This window comes from Saccopteryx bilineata, chromosome 3, assembly GCF_036850765.1.
Source record: "Saccopteryx bilineata isolate mSacBil1 chromosome 3, mSacBil1_pri_phased_curated, whole genome shotgun sequence".
Lineage (NCBI taxonomy): Eukaryota > Metazoa > Chordata > Mammalia > Chiroptera > Emballonuridae > Saccopteryx > Saccopteryx bilineata.
Window position 1 is genome coordinate 127,376,635 of NC_089492.1, and position 20,054 is coordinate 127,396,688.

Below are 20,054 nucleotides of genomic sequence, written 5' to 3' on the forward strand. Positions count from 1 at the left end.
AAAACACATAATTTCGCGATATTTATAGTTTAAATAACAAAAATGTGTAATTGTAATATATAACTGTATTTAATAAACCAAAAACTAATTATTTAACTTAACTGCTTAGTGACTTCTTTGTTCATCTGTCAGTCAGTTTCTTTTGTTGGTCTTGATATTATTTAACTTGTGTGGGGTGCCATGAACTAAGATAGGTGAGGGGGAGGGGGAATTCTTTAACTAACCTGCTTATTAGTGACTTTTTTGTTGCTGAATTTCATTGGCTAAATCTTCAACTGAAGGTTGGTATTTTGTACACTTCAAGCCCAAGCAAGCGCTATTAACTTCATCTGTCAATCTGTTTCTTTTGTTGGTTTTTATATTATTATTTATTTATTTTTACAGAGAGAGAGAGAGTCAGAATGAGGGATAGATAGGGATAGACAGGAACGGAGAGAGATGAGAAACATCAATCATCAGTTTTTCGTTGCAACACCTTAGCTGTCCACTGATTGCTTTCCCATATGTGCCTTGACCATGAGGCTACAGCAGACCGAGTAACTCCTTGCTCGAGCCAGCGACCTTGGGTCCAAGCTGGTGAGTTTCGCTCAAATCAGATGAGCCCGCATTCAAGCTGACGACTTCCAGGTCTCGAAACTGGGTCGTCCGCATCCCAATCTGACGCTCTATCCACTGCACCACCGCCTGGTCAGGCAGTTTTGATATTATTTAACACTGACAATAAGGTCTCACAAAAGTACATAGAGGGAAAAATTGTGAGTAAAGCCATTGCTATATTCTTCAGGGTGCTAAAAGTGTCTGGTAATCGGTTCCAGGCACTCCCAATTTCCTGTTCGTAGTGGCACTCCTCTTGATTCTCCAAGCGGCACCTTTCCAGATTCTCAAGCTTTGACCTCAAGTTGACAAATACCTGAGCCCAGATGCTGTCTTGAAATTCTGCAAGTTGCATCTTATGTAAATTAAGATGACTGCCACTATTTCTAATGGCGGGAAACGGCACCCATAGCACAGGCCCTCGCCTCTCCCAGCCTCCCCCTCACTTATCTCAGTAATGATGGTCAGTTAGAAATCCACGACACCCCAGAACAGTAGATTGGATGATGGTTGCTGTGGTTATGTGGTTGCTGGTAATGGCGATCACAGGGCCCCCAGATGCGTCCCTCGCGGCATTCTGCTGCAACCTGCTCCGCCTGCCGGATATGAGGTCAAAGATCCCCTAAGGGCCTAACCGGAAGTCCCAGAACTAGACGCTTTTGCCGGAGTTCTGTTGTTTTGGCCTACAGACCTCCTGCACAGAGTGTCTACACTACAGCAAATGTTTTATCCTCGGCTACTGCACCTGGCCATTCAGGAGCTGAGGATGGAACGTCCTTCTTGGCATGCAGCCCCATACTTCTCTCATCCGGTCGCGTGTGGCCACATGTCATCAAAAATGGCTATGCATGTCAGTGCTGACACGTGTGTCATAGGTTCGCCATCATGGGTCTAGAGGTACATACATCAATCACACGGTTTCAGGATGGAGAGGGGGCTTACATGATGTCAGAGAACAAGCGTTTGTAAATCGCCCATTAAGGAGAAAGAAAGGAGAGAGGAAAGGGTTTCTTAAATCCCTCTTCCCTTCCCCCGCACCTGCTTAACTGTTTACCATCTTCCTTACAGGTGTGGGAAGGGATGGGGTCCAAGTCTCTTTCCTCTTTTCACTCAAAACCAAGTACAAAAACCTCTCCATTTAGAATGTAACAGCCCTTCCTAAGCAGGAACGCGGTGGCCATCTTTAGCTGGTGTAAATCACACACAGTATAAAAATCATACTCACAAAATCTCTCTGAATGCTTGGCCTAAATTATAAAATGCCTTTTAAGCCTGACCAGGTGGTGGCATGGTAGTTAGAGTGTCAGACTGGGATGCGGAGGACCCAGGTTTGAAACCCCGTGGTCACCAGCTTAAGCGCGGCTGATCTTGTTTGAACAGAGCTCACCAGCTTGGACCCAAGGTCACTGGCTCGAGCAAGGGGTTACTCGGTCTGCTGAAGGCCCGTGGTCAAGGCACATATGAGAAAGCAATCAATGAACAACTAAGGTGTCTGTTGGGCAGATAAAATGTATTATGCTCACTTTGTTAAAGATAACAGGAGGAGGCCGTAGCCCAGGTGATATTAATGTGTGTTGGGGTGGGCTAAAGGCAGGCAGAATCCTTTAGCCTGGGGCTTGGTTTTGGGATTAAGCCTTTCCTACCCTTTTTGATGTGGGGCGGTACAATCCTATCATGCCTCAGAGGGTGACTTTGTATTAGAGACTTCCCTGTTTTGTATATTGGATTAAGGGTTTGGATTTCTACACTATAAAATGGGGACGGAATGAGAGTTTGGTCTCTTGGTTCCTGGGATGATTAGCATGAGAGAGTAGAGCCAGCAGTGGAAGGAGGCCATGTGGAGGAGGCCAGGAGAAGCAGCTAAGATGGCAGAGTGCTGAGTGAGATGCCAGTTTGTGCAGAGTTTGTATCTGGGATAAGGAAGGAGATGGGGAACTGAGGAGAATAAGTCTGGTGAGCTAGAAACCTTTGATTCTAGGAAACTCGGATAAGTCAGTAGCTTTGTGAGCACTGGATGTGACTGGGTTTTGGAGCCCAGTGTGTATTTTTACTTGCCCGCCGGGTGCAAGGTAGGATTAAAGACTATGGCCCACCAGTTTGTGGTTCCATTGTTTCTTTACCGACTGTCCAAATCCGATGCGAACCTGCATGGGCCAGAAGGCTGCTGTGATAGTGGCCCTGGCCCTGCCTACTGGCTTTACAGTGTCCAAATGAAAAACTGATAATTGATGTTTCTCATCTCTCTCCGTTCCTGTCTGTCTGTGCCTATCTATCCCTCTCTCTGACTCTCGCTATCTCTGAAAAAAATAAATAAAATGCCTTTTACGCTTCTGAGTAAAAAGGAGGTTTCTTCTCTCAGTATGTCCTTGTAAGCCAGGAAACTCCCATATTCCTCTCCCCTTTCTCCACAGAGAGGAGGGGGCAAGAAACCTGACTCTTCCTTCTAAAATATTAATATTAATTTTTTAATTCTCTGGTACCTTACCACACATTATGTGAAGTGAAATAAGGCAGACACAAATATTGTATGATTCCACTCATTTGAGGTATCTTGAGTAGTCAAATTCATAAGGTAGACAGGAAGGAAGAAATGAAAAGCATCAACTTGTAGCTGCAGCACTTTAGTCGTTCATTAATTCTTTCTCATACGTGCCTTGACTGGGGTGGGGGCACTCCAGCCCAGCCAGTGACCCCTTGCTCAAGCCAGCAGCCTTGGGCTCAAGCCAGCGACCTTGGGGTTATGTCTATGATCCCATGCTCAAGTTGGCAACACTGCGCTCAAGCTGATAAGCCCACACTCAAGCTGGACGAGCCTGCGCTCAAGTTGCACAAGGTAAAATGGCAGTTGGTATAGGGAAGAGGGATATGAGGAGTCAGTGTTTAATGAGTCCAGAGTTTCAGCTTAGGAAGATGAAAAAGCTCTGGAGATGGGTGGTAGTGATGGTTACACAACAGTGTGAATGTCCTTAATGCACTGTACTGTACACTTAAAATGTTAAAATAGTAAATTTTATGTATAGTTTATTGTTGGGCAGATAAAATGTATTACGCTCCCTTGTTAAAGATGGTGCTGCCCACATGGAGGCCATTGCCCAGGTGATATTAATGTTTGTCTCTGTGGGCTGTGGGCAGGCAGAATCCTTGTAGCCTGGGGCTTGGTTTGGAGATTAAGCCTTTCCCACCCTTTTTGATGTGGGGTGGTACAATCCCATCATGTGCCAGATAAGTGACTTTGTATTAGAGACTTCCCTATTTTGTATATTAGATTAAAGGTTTGGATTTCTACACTATAAAATAGGGGCAGAACGGGAGCTTGCTCTCTTGGTTCCTGAGATTAGCATTAGAGAGCAGAGAGGAGAGCAGAGAAAGGCCACGTGGAGGAGGCCAGGAGAAGCAGCCAAGATGGTGGAGTGTTGAGTGAGAAGTCAGTTTGTGCAGAGTTTGTGCAGGGAGAAGGAAGGAGATGGGGAACAAAGGAGAATAAGTCTGGTGAGCTAGAAACCTTTGATTCTAGGAAACTCGGATAAGTCAGTAGCTTTGTGAGCACTGAATGTGAGTGGGTTTTGGAGCTCAGTGTGTGTTTTTTGCTTGCCCACTGGGTGCGAGCTAGGATTAAAGATAATGGCCCACCAGTTTTTGGCTCCGTTGTTTCTTTATCGACTGTCCAAATCCAATGCAAACCTGCATGGGCCGGGCTGCTGTGATGGTAGTGGCCGTGGCTTCTGGCTTTACATTTATCATGATTAAAAATATACAAGATAGCCTGACCAGGTGGTGGCACAGTGGATAGAGTGTGGACCTGGGATGCTGAGGACCCAGGATCGAAACCTGAGGTTGCCGACTTGAGCGCAGGCTCGTCCAGCTTGAGTGTGGGCTTACCAGCTTGAGCGCAGTGTTGCCAACTTAAGCGTGGGATCATAGACATGACCCCAAGGTCACTGGCTTGAGCCCAAGGCTGCTGGCTTGAGCAAGGGGTCACTGGCTGGGCTGGAGTGCCCCCACCCCAGTCAAGGCACATATGAGAAAGAATTAATGAACGACTAAAGTGCTGCAACACAAGTTGATGCTTTTCATTTCTTCCTTCCTGTCTGTCTCTCATCTCTCTTTCTCAAAAAAAAAAAAAAAATACATAAGATAAAGCAAAGAAATTTGTTGGTCAAATAAGTTTTTAAATATGATATATGTTTGCCCGCTTATAGTTTGCATTGGGTGTGGGGGACAGGCTATAAACAGGCAGGGTGGTTATAGCCTAAGGCTTAGTTTTAAGACTAAGCTTTTCCCCACACCTTTGACTGATTGCATGATGTGGGGTGGTGCACTCTCATGAGGAATCCCATTATGCCTCAGATAAGTGACTTTGTATCAGAGACTTCCTTTTTTTGTATAATTATGATTAAAGGTTTTGATTTGTCAAACCTATAAAATGGGGCAGAGGAGCCCATGCTGGAGGAGAGCAGAGAAAGGCCATGTGGAGGAGAGGAGAAGTAGCCAAGATGGCGGAGTGCTGAAGGAGAAGCCAGTTTGTGTAGAGTTTGTGCAGAGAGAAGGAGATGGGGAACAGAGGTGAATAAGGCTGGTGAGGTAGATACCTTTGATTATAGGAAACTCGGATAAGTCAGTGGCTTTGGGAGCCCTGAATGGAAAGTTGTTGGTCAAATAAGTTTTTAAATATGATATATATATTTGCTCGCTTATAGTTTGCATTGGGTGTTTACAGGCTGTAAACAGGCAGGATGGTTATAGCCTAAGGCTTAGTTTTAAGACTAAGCTTTTCCTCACACCCTTGATTGATTGCATGATGTAGAGTGGTGCACTCTCATGAGGAATCCCAATATGTCTCAGATAAGTGACTTTGTATCAGAGACTTCCTTGTTTGTATATTGGATTAAAGGTTTGGATTTCTACACTATAAAGTGGGGCAGACCAGGAGCTTGCTTGCTCTTGGTTCCTGAGATTAGCATTAGAGCAGAGAGCAGAGAGGAGAGCAGAAAAAGGCCACGTGGAGAAGACCAGGAGAAGCAGCCAAGATGGTGGAGTGTTGAGTGAGGAGCCAGTATGTGCAGAGCGTGTGCAGGGAGAAGGAAGGAGATGGGAAACAGAGGTGAATAAGGCTGGTGAGCTAGAAACCTTAGATTCTAGGAAACTTGGGTAAGTCAGTAGCTTTGTGAGCACTGAATGAGTGGGTTTTGGAGCCCAGTGTGTGTTTTTACTTGCTTGCCGGGTGCAAGCTAATATTAAAGATGATGGCCCACCAGTTCATGGCTCCGTTGTTTCATTACTGTCTGTTCGAATCAAATGTGAACCTGCATGGGCCAGGCGGCTGTGATGGTGGCCGTGGCAATGGGCTTTACAGAAACCAAGCTACAGTGAGGTTCAATATTTGTCTAAGGTTACACAGGTAATACCTAGAGGAACCAGGATTTGAATCTAGGAAATCTGGTTCCAGAGCCACATAGTTTCCTCTGGTCTCTTAAAGCCACCTGCCTTTTTTTTTTCAGAGACAGAGAGAGAGAGTCAAGAGGGATAGACAGGGACAGACAGACAGGAATGGAGAGATGAGAAGCATCAACCATCAGTTTTTTGTTGCTTGTTGCGACATCTTAGTCGTTTATTAATTGCTCTCTCATATGTGCCTTGACCGTGGGCCTTCAGCAGACCAAGTAACTCCCTGCTCAAGCCAGCGACCCCAGGTCCAAGCTGGTGAGCCTTTGCTCAAACCAGATGAGCCCGTGCTCAAGCTGGCGAGCTCAGGGTCTCGAACCTGGGTCCTCCGCAACCCAGTCCGACGCTCTATCCACTGCGCCACCACATGGTCAGGCAAAGCCACCTGCCTTTGCTGTCAGGGTAATTCTGCCTGCCTAGTCATCACAGGCCATTTAACCAGTGGGCTGGGTCCTGCTTTATTTCCCTAAGCCTAGGGACTGCTTGGTTCCTGGCCCTTCTCTTCCCGCTCCACCTTCATCCTTACAGGAGCTAACGAGTATACCTCAGCATTCTGCCTTTGGCCACCTCTGGTCCCCTCTAGCATCTTCACTCATTCACCTTACACTCTCAGAGACTTATACCTTCACTGTGCCTAAAGCAAGGATGGATACTTAGTTGGTTCTGTGGTCCCAGTGGCCCAAGTGGCTGGGGACTGTGAAACCTTAGGGGCTGAGAAGTTTGGAGAAGTGTGGATGAAGAGACTGGAGAGCGCAGGAGAAGACAGCTAAGTTCTTTAGGCCAGTGTTTTTCAACCAGTGTGCTGTGGCACACTAGTGTGCCATGAGACATGGTCAGGTGTGCTGTGGGGAAATTAAACATGGGTCCCCAAACTATGGCCCGCGTGCCGGATACGGCCCGTGGAGGCTATTTATCCGGCCTGCCGCCAGCCGCCTCCATCCGAACATAAACATTCCCCTCACAATCCCTCCAGCTATCGGCGACAGGAAGAGTGGAGGCACAGGGAATGCTCTCTGACCAATCACCTTCTAGGATTCATCCCGACCACTAGCAATGAACCAATAGTAGGCCACCTCTCATCCACACCCAGGAAGGTCCCCGCTCGGGCTGCCGCGCACTTGTCATTGGGTGGCTGCGGCGAGTAGTTGAAGCTGCTACTCCTCCCCATGGTCCCGATTTCTAATCCTGGTCAGGACTGGAGGTAAATGTTGCCACCACAGATGAAGCCTCAGCCTCAGCTGGTTATGTCTATCCTGATGGTGTATATAGATATTTGACCTTTTTCTTTTTAAAAGAGGCCCCTGCAGAGGGTGATATACAATGCACCACATTGCATCACAATGTTATCTAACTTTAAAGCTAAAGTTTGCTGATCTTCCTTTGGACAGTTTTTGGTTATCTGTTGCCAAGGAGTTCACCATTCTGGCCAACAAAGCTATTTTGACATTGCTCCCGTTTTCAACCACATATCTATGTGAGCTGAGCTTCTCAAGCTTGACTGCGATAAAAACTAAAAACAGAGTGAGAGTGAGAACTGTTGAGGAAGAGCTTTGTGTGTGTCTTTCTACCATTCCTGCCAGGATATCCCTTTTGTGTTCATCGAAACAGGCCCAGGTTTCACACTAAGTGAGTATAAATACATTTAGAAACTATATTATCAACTGTATGTATAATATGTACTGTGTTAGAGTGTCATTCTGGTAGGTGGTGTGCCCCAGGATTTTGTAAATGTAAAAAATGTGCCGCGGCTCAAAAAAGGTTGAAAATCACTGCTCTAGGCCACCCATGTGGGCGGCCACCTTCTAGTGGTGGCCAGAGAAGCTGGCGAGGACTGAAGCCTGGGCACACAGACACATATTGCATGCAGTTGGAGACAGGGTCCACATCAGCATCTGGGCTGCTGCTGCCCCTGCCTGGCCTGGCTATTTACTAACAATAGCTATTGTGAGAGACCATGAAGTCAGAGACAGGCAGAGACAGGCCTGGAGACCCAAGTCCCTCTTCTCTCCCTCTTCTCTCCTCCCCTGTGTAACCTCCTTCCCTGCCAGCTCTCCAGCCCCTAAAGCACCATGTTGGGGGAAGGAGATGTAAGGACACGTCCCTCCCACTCACTCCGCCCCTGGCACATACATGTCACTGTACAGTATCCCCTCTCTAAGGTGCCCACATCCTGGGGGGGATCCCCCCCCCCCCCCGCAATGGTCCATGTAATCAGCAGTCTTATCGTTTGGCATCTTAACTCTCAGGTCTTTGTTCTGCAGCAAATTAGCCAGAGCATGATTCTAGTAAGAAACAAACCACAAACAACAAAACAATGACCACTGCTATCTCCACATAATGTATTTGTACTTGTAATCTAGGCCTCCCAACCTAGTTTCTCTGCTTTGCCCCTGCTCCCCACCCAAGCAGCTGCCCTAGTGTTCCTGGCTCCCTTCCCCCATCCCTGTCACATGCCTGGGGCCCCAACCCAGGTGGCTGAGTTAAAGAGCTTTCTAGTGACAAGTCTTCAAAGAACTCTATTAATTGCCTCAGCATTGTCTTCATTCCGCTAAGCTGAGACCTGAGAGGACCAGCTGGGGGGTAGGGGTGAGGAGAGGGTGTGAGGCTGGGGAATGACAGGAAGTAACAAGGTGGGGGAAGGGAAGCAGTCTGAGACTGCACACAGAACAAAACCCTTGCAGAGCTAGCACATAGCGCTCTCTCTCACATGCACGCTCTCTCTCACACACACACTCTCTCTCTCACATGCACACTCACACACACATTCTCTCTCACACACACACTCACACACACTCTCTCACACACACTCTCTCACACTCTCTCACACACTCTCTCTCTCACACTCTCTCACACTCTCTCACACACACTCTCTCACACACACTCTCTCACACTCTCTCTCACACTCACTCTCTCACACACTCTCACACTCTCTCACATACACTCTCTCACTCTCTCACACTCTCACACACACTCTCTCACACTCTCACACACACTCTCTCACACTCTCACACACACTCTCACTCTCTCACACTCTCTCTCTCACACACACACTCTCACACTCTCTCACACACACTCTCTCACACTCTCACACACACTCTCACTCTCTCACACTCTCACTCTCTCACACACACTCTCTCACTCTCTCACACACTCTCACACTCACACACTCTCTCACACTCTCACACACTTTCTCACTCTCTCACACATTCTCTCAAACACTCTCACTCTCTCACACTCTCTCTCACACACACTCTCACTCTCACACACACACTCTCACACTCACACACTCTCACTCTCTTTCACACTCTCTCACACACTCTCTCACACACACTCTCACTCTCTCTCACACACACACTCTCACACTCTCTCTCACACACTCTCTCACACACACTCTCTCACACACACTCTCACACTCTCTCACACACTCTCTCACACACACACTCTCACACACACTCTCACACTCTCTCTCACACACACTCTCTCACACACACACTCTCACACACTCACACACTCTCTCACACACACTCTCTCTCTCTCTCTCTCACACACACACACACACACACACACACTCTGTGTGTGTCTCCCCCCCTCCCCACCCCCGAGCCCTCCCTTGCAGCCACTCCTCATGTAAGACACTGTCACATCTCTTTGCTTGCTGCCTTCTGCTTTTGCAAACTTCTTGGGCAGCAACTGCATCACCTCCTCCCCTGGGCTCCTGTAATATTGGAATCTGGTGCTTACAATAAAGGGAAATGACCTGACCTGTGGTGGCGCAGCAGATAAAGCGTCCACCTGGACGCTGAGGTCACTGGTTTGAAGCCCTGGGCTTGCCTGGTCAAGGCACATATGACAAGCAATTAATCAATAAACAACTAAAGCGAAACAACTATGAGCTGATACTTCTTGCTCCCCACCTCTATAAAATCAATAAATAAAATTTTTTTACACTAGAATCTATGTAAACACAATAAATTCAAATTTAAAAACCTATTTTTTTAAAGAGGGGGATGAACATGTGTAGGCTGAGGGGCTGTGGCCAAATCTCTTCTCCTTTTCCTTCCTAACAGAACCCCTGCTTTGTTTAGAGCAGCAATGGGCCCTGCTTTCCAAAAACAGAATACAGAACTCTGCCGTCAGCCTCAGCCCGATCACTGGAGGGGTGGTGGTGGCAGGAGGCGGAGGAAGGGTGACACATATGAAATGTGAAAGACCCGTTAGCATGTGCCCACAGGGACTGCTCCTTGCCTTGGCATTCTTCCTCTGTTTGCACAGAGACAGGGTTGGCCAGTTCCCTCTCTTTCTGGAGTGTTCCTGCCTCAGACTCAGACTGCAGCCTTGCCCATTGCACCCTCCCCACCTTTCACCCTCAAGCTCCTACTCATTCTTCAAGACCTAGTTCAAATATATCCTAAGAAGGCCATGGAAGCTTGCTCATTTCCATGTCCCTGGTGCTGAGCCTGGGGCCTGTCACTCAAGATGCATCCCATCTACAGGGATGACCCTGTCGGTAGGGTGTGGCCTAGGTCTCTCAGATCTTGGTTCAGGCCCGTCCTATCCCAGTTTCTTTCCCACCTTTGATTTCAATAAGGCACCGAGTTTCTGTCTCTTGCAACTCAAGAGTCCTAACTGCCCCAGGGGAGGTAGTGCCCAAGGCTCAGTAGATGCTGACCTGAAGCTTGAGCCCACTTGTCCCACTGTCGGCAGCATCAGCTCCCTACTCATTGTCCAACCTTACATGAGTGATTCTGAGTCTTGGCTGCATAATGCAATGACCTCAGACTAATGGTAGTAGACCTTCTGGGCTGTGACCCAGACAGCAACAGTTTTTCAAGTGTTGCATTTGTACAGGACAGCCTCCTGTATGCACAGGGTTTCCATAGGGCAGCCAGCATGGGAACCACTACCCTATGGGAAGGAAGACCATAGGAGAACATGGAGTCACTAGAGTCCTAAGTACCCGTACCCATTTCCTTCTGTCAAGTAGAGGGGCCTGCATGTGTGGTCAGCCCTGCCCAGCCTCCCTTCCTTCTTTCTGCCCTTCCAATCCCTACCCAGCCAAGGCCAAATCCCTGGAGCTTTCCTGGTTCTACCCCACGGAAGACACTAACCTTGCTCATCTGGCCCCCTGCCCTGCAAAGACCTTCCTCCCCAACCCTTGCTTCCTGCCCCTTCTCTCTGCTGATCCAGTTCATACCAGTCTTTCAAGACCCACTTAACACCTGTCCTTCAGGAAGCCTACCTGAGTGCTCCAGCCCATTCGAACTGCTGTCTTCCCTGGTTTCCTTTTCACACCCACGGTCCACAGTCCTCATCATACTCACTTAACTGCCTCCTCATGACTTCTGTGCTTCTTATGGAACTCTCCAGGAGATAACACCTTGCCTCCCAGCCAGCCTGTGAGACCGTGTGTGCTCACCCAGCCTGGCCATACCCAGGCTAGAGGTGGAGATGCGCCGGGTGCTGCCCCTGGCCCTTCTCTCTAACCTCCCCACTCTAAAGTTCCAGGGAGACGCCAGAGAGAGTCAGGCTTGGTGGGTGCAGGTGCTCTCTGCCATACAGAGATGCAGCTGAGGCCGCTGGCATGGATAAATCGGGGAAGGGGACCAGATTACTTCCTAATTTCCTCCCAAAGCTTAAATCTCTGAGCCCAACACACCAGACAAGCCACCTGCCCGGCCACACTGCTTGCCCCCCAGCCAAGCTGCGTGCCTTTCCTCACCACCTTCTGTACCCCTTCAGGGTGGGCAGCGGCAGTGATGGGGGTCTGAAACCACAGTCAGAGGTCAGTAGGAGGCCAGAATCGGCATGCGACTGGTTTTGAGGCCAGTCTGGCTACTGGGGGTGGGGTGGGGGTGGACAGTGATGCTAAGACAAAGCTAAGTGAAATCTCTGCCAGCCAACAGCAGCAGAATCCTATCTCCTGAGAGCGGCTCCATCTCTGTGCCAAGTCCATCTGCAGCCTTGATGAGAGTGGAACAGGCAGCTTCTCCCCTGAGAGCCTCAGGGTCGGGCTCGGGAACAGGGTGTTACTGACTTCAGAGGCTGACAGGCAACCAGCCTCAGGCAATCTCGTGCACTCACACCCAGGAAGGCACGGACACAGAGTTCCCACACAGCCCACACGTGCAGGGTCGCAGTAGGACCCACAGGCAGACACAGGCACAAGGGTACATGCGACTCACTCACAGACACGTAAACAACCAGGAAGCTACCAGATTGACCTAGACTCCAAATACACACATGCACAAGCAGACCCACAGATGCATTTTCCTATGAGGCACACAGACACAGGCATCACACCTGACTTCATCCTGAGATACCCAAATCAATCTTCCCCAGTTGAGGAAGCCTTGGGGTGGTTTGGTGTGGAGGTGACAACACTTTTTCCCACCCATCTGCTCCATCTACCCAATTTCTCCTGGAGGCCTCCTGAGGCCAGCCAGCTCAGCCTCCCCTCCTGAGCCTACAAGGCTCTCTATCTGGGACTGTATGGTTTGGGGAATGGAAGGGATAGTCTGAAGCTGGCTTTCAGCACTTCTTTCCTTCCTTCCTTCCTTCCTTCCTTCCTTCCTTCCTTCCTTCCTTCCTTCCTTCCTTCTTTCCTCCCTCCCTCCCTCCCTTTCTCCCTTTCTCCCTCCTTCTTTCCTTCCTTCTTTTCTTCCTTTCTTCCTTTCTTCTTCTTTTTAATTCAGTGAAAAGAGGTAAGGCAGAGAGACAGGACTATTGCATGCACCTGATTGGGACCCACCCGGCAAGCTCACTAGGGGGCGATGCTCTGCCCATCTGGGGCGTTGCTACATTGCTCAGCAAATCAAGCTCTTTGAGTGCCTGCAGCTGAGGCCATGGGGCCATCCTCAGCTCCTGGGGCCAACTCACTCCAACCGAGGCATGGCTGTTGGAGAGAAAGAGAGAGATAGAGAAAAAGAAGGAAGAGGAGGAGGGGTGGAGAAGCAGATAGGTGCTTCTCCTGTGTGCCCTGACTGGGAATCAAACCAGGGACATCCACATGCTGGGCCAATGCTCTACCACTGAGCCAACCGGACAGTGCCTTTAAGAAAAAAAATTTTTAGCCTGACTAGGTGGTGGCACAGTGGATAGAGCATTGGACTGGGATGCAGAGGACCTAGGTTCGAGACCCCGAGGTTGCCAGCTTGAGCACGGGCTCATCTGGTTTGAGCAAAGGTCACCAGCTTGGACCCAAGGTCGCTGGCTCAAGCAAGGGGTTACTCTATCTGCTGCAGCCCCACGGTCAAGGCACATATGAGAAAGCAATCAGTGAACAACTAAGATGTCGCAACGAAAAACTAATGATTGGTGCTTCTCATCTCTCTCTGTTCCTGTCTGTCTGTCCTTATCTATCCCTCTCTCTGACTCTCTGTCTCTGAAAAAAAAATTTTTTTTAAAGATTTTATTTATTCATTTTAGAGGGAAGAGAGAGAGAGAGAAGGGAGAGAAGGGAGGAGGAACAGGAAGCATCAACTCCCATATGTGCCTTGACTAGGCAGGCCCTGGGTTTCAAACCGGTAACCTCAGCGTTCCAGGTCAACACTTTATCCACTGCGCCACCACAGGTCAGGCTGCTCAGCACTTTCACTGAGGTCTTCAGCCTGCCCCTTCAATGGAGAGATGGGCAGGGCAGTGAGGGCACCTGAGGTCTCTAGCTGCCTCCAGGACCTGCCCTGTTGCTGCACCACACCCATCCTCCCCAAGGAAAGTCCAGAGGGAGCCTAGTCCTGGGTCTCCAGTGTCCCCCTCTGGCCTCTCAGCAGTTCCGTCATACCATCTGCCAGCAGGTCCCACACATCAAGGCATCCACAGGCAGCCTTGCCCGTGGCCATTAGAATGCAGCATCAAGCTCAGTTGGGGGCTCCAGTCCCATGGGCAAGCCTGGCTGCTGGAGTTCTGTCCTCTCTCTTAGTGGCCTCTCTTTTATAATTTTTTATTTATTTATTTATTTTTACAGAGACAGAGAGTGAGTCAGAGAGAGGGATAGACAGGGACAGACAGACAGGAATGGAGAGAGATGAGAAGCATCAATCATTAGTTTTTCATTGCGCATTGCAACACCTTAGTTGTTCACTGATTGCTTCTCATATGTGCCTTGACTGCGGGCCTTCAGCAGACCAAGTAACCCCTTGCTGGGGCTAGTGACCTTGGGTCCAAGCCGGTGAGCTTTTTGCTCAAACCAGATGAGCCTGCGCTCAAGCTGGCGACCTCGGGGTCTTGAACCTGGGTCCTCCGCATCCCAGTCCGACGCTCTATCCACTGCGCCACCGCCTGGTCAGGCTTAGTGGCCTCTCTTGATGCTGGCTGCTATGTGGACACAGCTGGATTAGCAGAGCTGAGGGTACCAAGCCCTGCACTAGCAGGGGAGGCCTCTGTGCTGGACTGTGGAATTGGATTTGAGACAGGGTCACAGCTGCCTCTCAGAGTTGAGCTGGGCATGTAAGTTCTTATTGGGGGTTGTCCTGCTGTCTGGACACTGCTGTCCTGCTGTCACTTCAGCTGTGGCATCTCCCTTTTTTTCCTACCCACACCACATTCGCCAGCAACATGATAGAATTCCAACTCTCACTCTGGCTCCGCTCTTTGCCCTCTGTCTACAAGGCATCCTCCTCCTGATATACAACGGGCTGCTTTCTCATTGTTTATGTCAAGGTCACTTCCTCAAAGGGGTTCTTCCCAGATTATATACATATTTAGCGAAAGAGACAAAAACAATGGGAGGAACAGATAAGGACAGACAGATAGGAAGGGAGAGAGAAGAGAAGCATCAATTCTTTGTTGCAGCACTTTAGTTGTTCATTGATTGCTTTCTCATATATGTCTTGACTGGGGAGGGGGTGCCCAACAGAGTGAGTGACCCTTTGCTCAAGCCAGCGACCTCGGACTCAAGCCAGCGACCTTCGGGCTCAAGCCAGCTACCATAGCGTCATGTCTATGATCCCATGCCCAAGCCAGCGACCCCAAGATTTCCAAACTGGGTCCTCTGTGTCCCAGGCCCACGCTCTATCTGCTGCACCACCACCTGGTCAGGCCCTCACTGATCATATTTAAAACAGCAATCTACATCTTATTTCCTGTTTTACCTTTTCTCACAGCACTTTCTACTATGTGTCAGTATAGTAGAAGTTTATTTGTTTGGTGTCTCTCTCTTCCACTAGAATGTAAGCCCCAGGAAGGCAGGGATTTTGGCTTGTTTGGTCCCAGAATTCCTAGCACATACAAAGTAAGCATGAAGTAGACCCAAAGTATGCAATAAACATTCTGAAAGAACATGAACAGGCATGCACATGCATGTGACACATGAGTTCTAAATGATGAACATGTGCACCAACACATGCGCCACACACACACACGCACACACATGCACACAAGCTTGCAGGCCTAGGTGTGCATGCTCATGTGTCTCACTTGGCCCAGCTCCCCAGAGCCTGGGGAGGCTTTATCACCCATGTTCCCTGATCCAGGCAGCCTCTAGCTGGACTCCACTCAACCCTCCTGGTGTTAACTCGGCCTGACACGCTGGTTGCACGTGGGGCTTCCTGTGGAAGCTGCAGCGAGCCCACCACCATTGTGGTGGCTGCTAATTGGCTCTGTGTTGGTCCTTGGGTCACCGCTCGGTCAGCCATGGCTGATACCTTCTTCCCACTTGTCTCAGGAAAAGTGCTGCTGTCCCCTCTGCTTAGGTCTCAGCTGGCCACTGAACCGCACATGCCTGGCCACACGGGACTGATCATACCAGCAAGCCCCTCTGATGGTGGTTCCCGCCCCACTCGCTCTTGGGAGAGAGCAGAGATAGCTCAGCACACAGGACTGGCCTTGGGGTGAGCAGTTACCTGAGAAGTGTAATACCTAGGGTATGAAGAAGGCCCCTAGTCCAAATATCTATGCATAACCTTTTACAGTGCTTGAAATGCCACCATGAAAAGGACAGTCCTCTAGGCTAACCCTTCCTCTCCCTCAGGGTTTCTCTTAAATTACACATCCCCAAGTTTTGGAGAGGGGTTGGGGTCCTGAAAGGTAAAAAGAAGAAATATTACCAACAGGAATATAACAGCTGGTCCTTGCTTACACTGCCTGCCAGGCTCTACGCGTGACATTGCTATGCCCTGACACTGCTTTGCCAGGCATTGTCAGCGGACTGCCTCTGGAGCAGAGGCAGCTGCCCCAGCTTATTGCCATCACACACCCATATTTGAGATGGTAGGGTTCTGGGGAAGGTTAAGTGGTTTTCCTCAGCCAAGTGGGATCCTCAGTGAGTGCTGGTTTATCTGCCTTTCTTCCAGTGGGGCTTGAGGGTAGAAAGTGGGGCAGTGCCTGGGCCACAAGCGCTCAAGGTCTGGCTTCCTATGGGGGTTGCTTTCCTTGCTTTCACTTTTTATGCCTCCAGAGCCTAATGTGTACCCTGTCACAGGTTTGCCAGGGCCCAAGCCTCTTCCCAGTTTGAGACTAGACATTTTATCACTCTCCAAGCCATCCTCAAATCCTGCCTGCTTCACAAAGGCTCCTGCACTGCTGCTTTGGCCTGGCTTGCAACCTGTGGCCACATTGTTGTCCCCTGTGCCCTGTTCAGGGCACAGCAGGGGTCAAGGCAGATTTTGGCATAGCCTGCCTCTTCTGCCTTTCTGGCCAAGATGAGGAGTTTATGACTGTAAAAAATTCATCTGCTCGACCCTGGCCAGTTGGCTCAGTGGTAGAGTGTCGGCCTGGTGTGCAGGAGTCCCGGGTTCGATTCCCGGCCAGGGCACACAGGAGAAGCGCCCATCTGCTTCTCCACCCCTCCCCCTCTCCTTCCTCTCTGTCTCTCTCTTCCCCTCCCGCAACGCAACCGGGGCTCCATTGGAGCTTAATTGGCCCCGGGCACTGAGGACGGCTCTATGGCCTCTGCCTCAGGTGCTAGAATGGCTCTGATTGCAGCAGAGCGATGCCCCAGACGGGCAGGGCATAGCCCCCTGGTGGGCATACCAGGAGGATCCTGGTCAGGAGCATGCGGGAGTCTGTCTGACTGCCTCCCCGTTTCCAACTTCAGAGGAATACAAAAAAAAAAAAAAAGCGTATCAGCCTGGACCCAAGGTCGCTGGCTCGAGCAAGGGGATACTCGGTCTTCTGAAGGCACACAGTCAAGGCACATATGAGAAAGCAATCAATGAACAACTAAAGAGCCCCAACGAAAAACTGATGATTGATGTTTCTCATCTCTCTCCATTCCTGTCTGTCTATCCCTCTCTCTGACTCTCTCTCTGTCCCTGTTAAAAAAAAAAAATCACACTTCCAGCTAGGTTATCCTTGACATCTGCCCATAGGCTTACTGAGTTGGTATAGCGTCTCTAGGATAATAAAGTGGATGACCCTGTAGATTTATATTATCTTCTAGAGTCTTCCAAACTGGAATTGGGAGAAAATGTGTTGTGTGTGGGGAAAAGTTGGTGGGGAGCTCTGCTGGGGACTTAATACTTCTTGAAGGATACACCTACTCTGTGCAAATAACCTTGTTTATTGCGCCAGTCAACAGGGTGAAACAGGTTGCTCCCCTTTGGGGCTTTTCTGAGCCTGAATGTACTGAAGGGCAGCGGGACTTCCACGATCAGGGCACAATGGGGTGGAGTGATGAGGACCTAGTGCTCCCAAGGATCACCAGAACCTTTGTTCTGGAAGTGCTGGTTAACATCTCCTGAGGGAACCCCGTGTGGGAAACACTGCTGATCGGTGGGGTAATATGATACTATGTCCTGTTGTTTGCCATCACATATAAATCCTGCTCTCCTGAATTATTGGAAGACAACTTTATAGAACTGAAAACTGAACATTTCTTTTCCTAAAGCACTTGTGTCATATTATCTGTCACGGATCATTTCCGTGGCTCCCTCATATGTGCTCTAGGACCCTCTCCAGAAGTGAGTTTTCCATAGGGAGACTAGTCATCCCATTTTTACAGCTGAAAGTTCTACATCCCAGGAACTGCCTCGGTCCTGAGGGAACCAGCCCCGGTCTTGCTGTTTCGTAGCAGGAGCTGAAACAGCAGGGATGGGCTCCAAGGAACCCAGGGAACTCGGAGACCTGTGGAACGCCTTGCAGGGGAACTGCTCTACTTGATTAAGCTCCTGACCAGCCTTTCCTCTCCCTGCAGGTCATAATGGCCAGGTCTCCTGAGCAGGTAGAGAATGGAAGGAAAGCTGCCTGGCCCCACCCCTCACCTGCATGCAAGGCACCCTGAGTCCCAGCTCTGGAACCCTGAATGACCCTGCTCATCTGGGCCCCTGTCCTCCACGGACCCTTCTCCACCAAAGCTTGCTTCACTCACAGCGCTCTTTCTGCCCCTTCTCTCTGCTAATCCAGGTCCTGCCAGACTGTCAAGACTCACTTATCTCTCCTCTAGGAAGTCTACCTGAGTGCTCCAGCCCATTCTGACCCTTGTCTTCTCTGGTTTCCTGTTTGCAGCCAGAGCCCACAGTGCTCATCATACTCACCTAACTGCCTCCTCATGACTCCAGGCTTCTTACTGAACTTTCCAGGAGTTACCACCTTGCCTCCCAGCCAGTCTTTGAGAGCCATGTGTGCCCACCCCATGTGTGTCCACCCCTAGCCAAACCCCAGGGTAGGCACGTGGGGAACGCTCAGAAGGTGCACTGGCTGCTGCTCCCCCCCACCTCTCCTCCCCACTCCAGGGTTCCAGGGAGGGGCCTGTGCTCAGGAGGGTCTGGAGAGAGTCAGGTTCTATGGGAGCAGGTACTCTCTTTCACACAAAGATGCAGCTGCTGGAATGAATAAGATGGGGAGAGGGTTGTAAACCCTTAGGATTCTGGGAAGAGAGAGCTCAGGAGATAGAGGAGTGTTTGGGGTCCTTGGCAGAGAGTGGCAGAGCCAGTTGGGATGGCTGCCTACCCTGGAGCAAATTTCCCAGCCTCTGTTTTTCTTACTTCCCTCTTTCCCTCAGCTCCAATAACTGTTCCTTTTCTCAGCACAGCTTCTCCCAGAAGCCCTGACCCAGTCCAAGGATTGGGCTACTTACCATATGCCTAAAGACAGACACGTAGTTCTTGCTAAGCAGATCCTAGCCAGGTTCAGCTCCAGGAGGCAAAGCCCCAGAAGTGTCTGTCCTGAATCCCCACCTCCTTCAGGAAGCTCTCCTGTGTGATGCTGAAACTGCCCTTTTACTTGTCCCTTCCTTGAGTAGCAGCTGGTGCTGGGACAACTGGGGACTTGCTCTGAGAGGGGTCCCTGCCCAGCTCCTACTGGCAGCCATCTGCCCCAGTCTCCCCCCACCAGAGATCTGAGCGTAAGGGGAGGCCCTGGTCTAGACAGACACTTGTCTGGCCTAGGGCATGGTTTACCTCCTCTCTCCATCCTGAGATTCCCACACTCCAGGCCCAGGAGGCTGGACTCTCATCAGCCCCTTTCCCAGCAGACAGTCCCTCCAGGTCTGTGGAAGGATAATGAATTGCAAAAACTCGAAGTTTGGTACCAAAACACTGCATTTCTTCTTACTTCTCAGGTTTTTCTGTGAGGCTCCAGGGTTTGCAGAGAAGAAGCCACAACATTATAGCCTTTATGTACATTATGTAGAGAATGGAACATTTTGTATGTGTGAAATATTTTACTAGAGAAATATACCACACCCACCCCATGAAATACTAATCAGCAATGAAAAGTAACTGTTGGCCTGGCCTGCGGTGGCGCAGCGGATAAAGCATCAACCTAAAACACTGAGGTTACCAGTTTGAAACCCTGGGCTTGCCCAGTCAAGGCACATATGGGAGTTGATGCTTCCTGCTCTTCCCTCCTTCTCTCTCTCTCTTTCTCTTGTCTCTCTAAAAATGAATAAATAAAATCTAAAAAAAAAAAAAGTAAGAGGCATGCCACAGTGTTGATGAGACTCCAGGGAATTACGCTGCTGAAAAAAAAAGGGTGTATATTCTGTGTCTCCATTTATATCACATCCCTGAAATGACAAAATGTTGTAAATGAAGAACAAATTAGTGGTTGCAAGGGTCAGGGTGAGATGGGGAGGAGGAGGG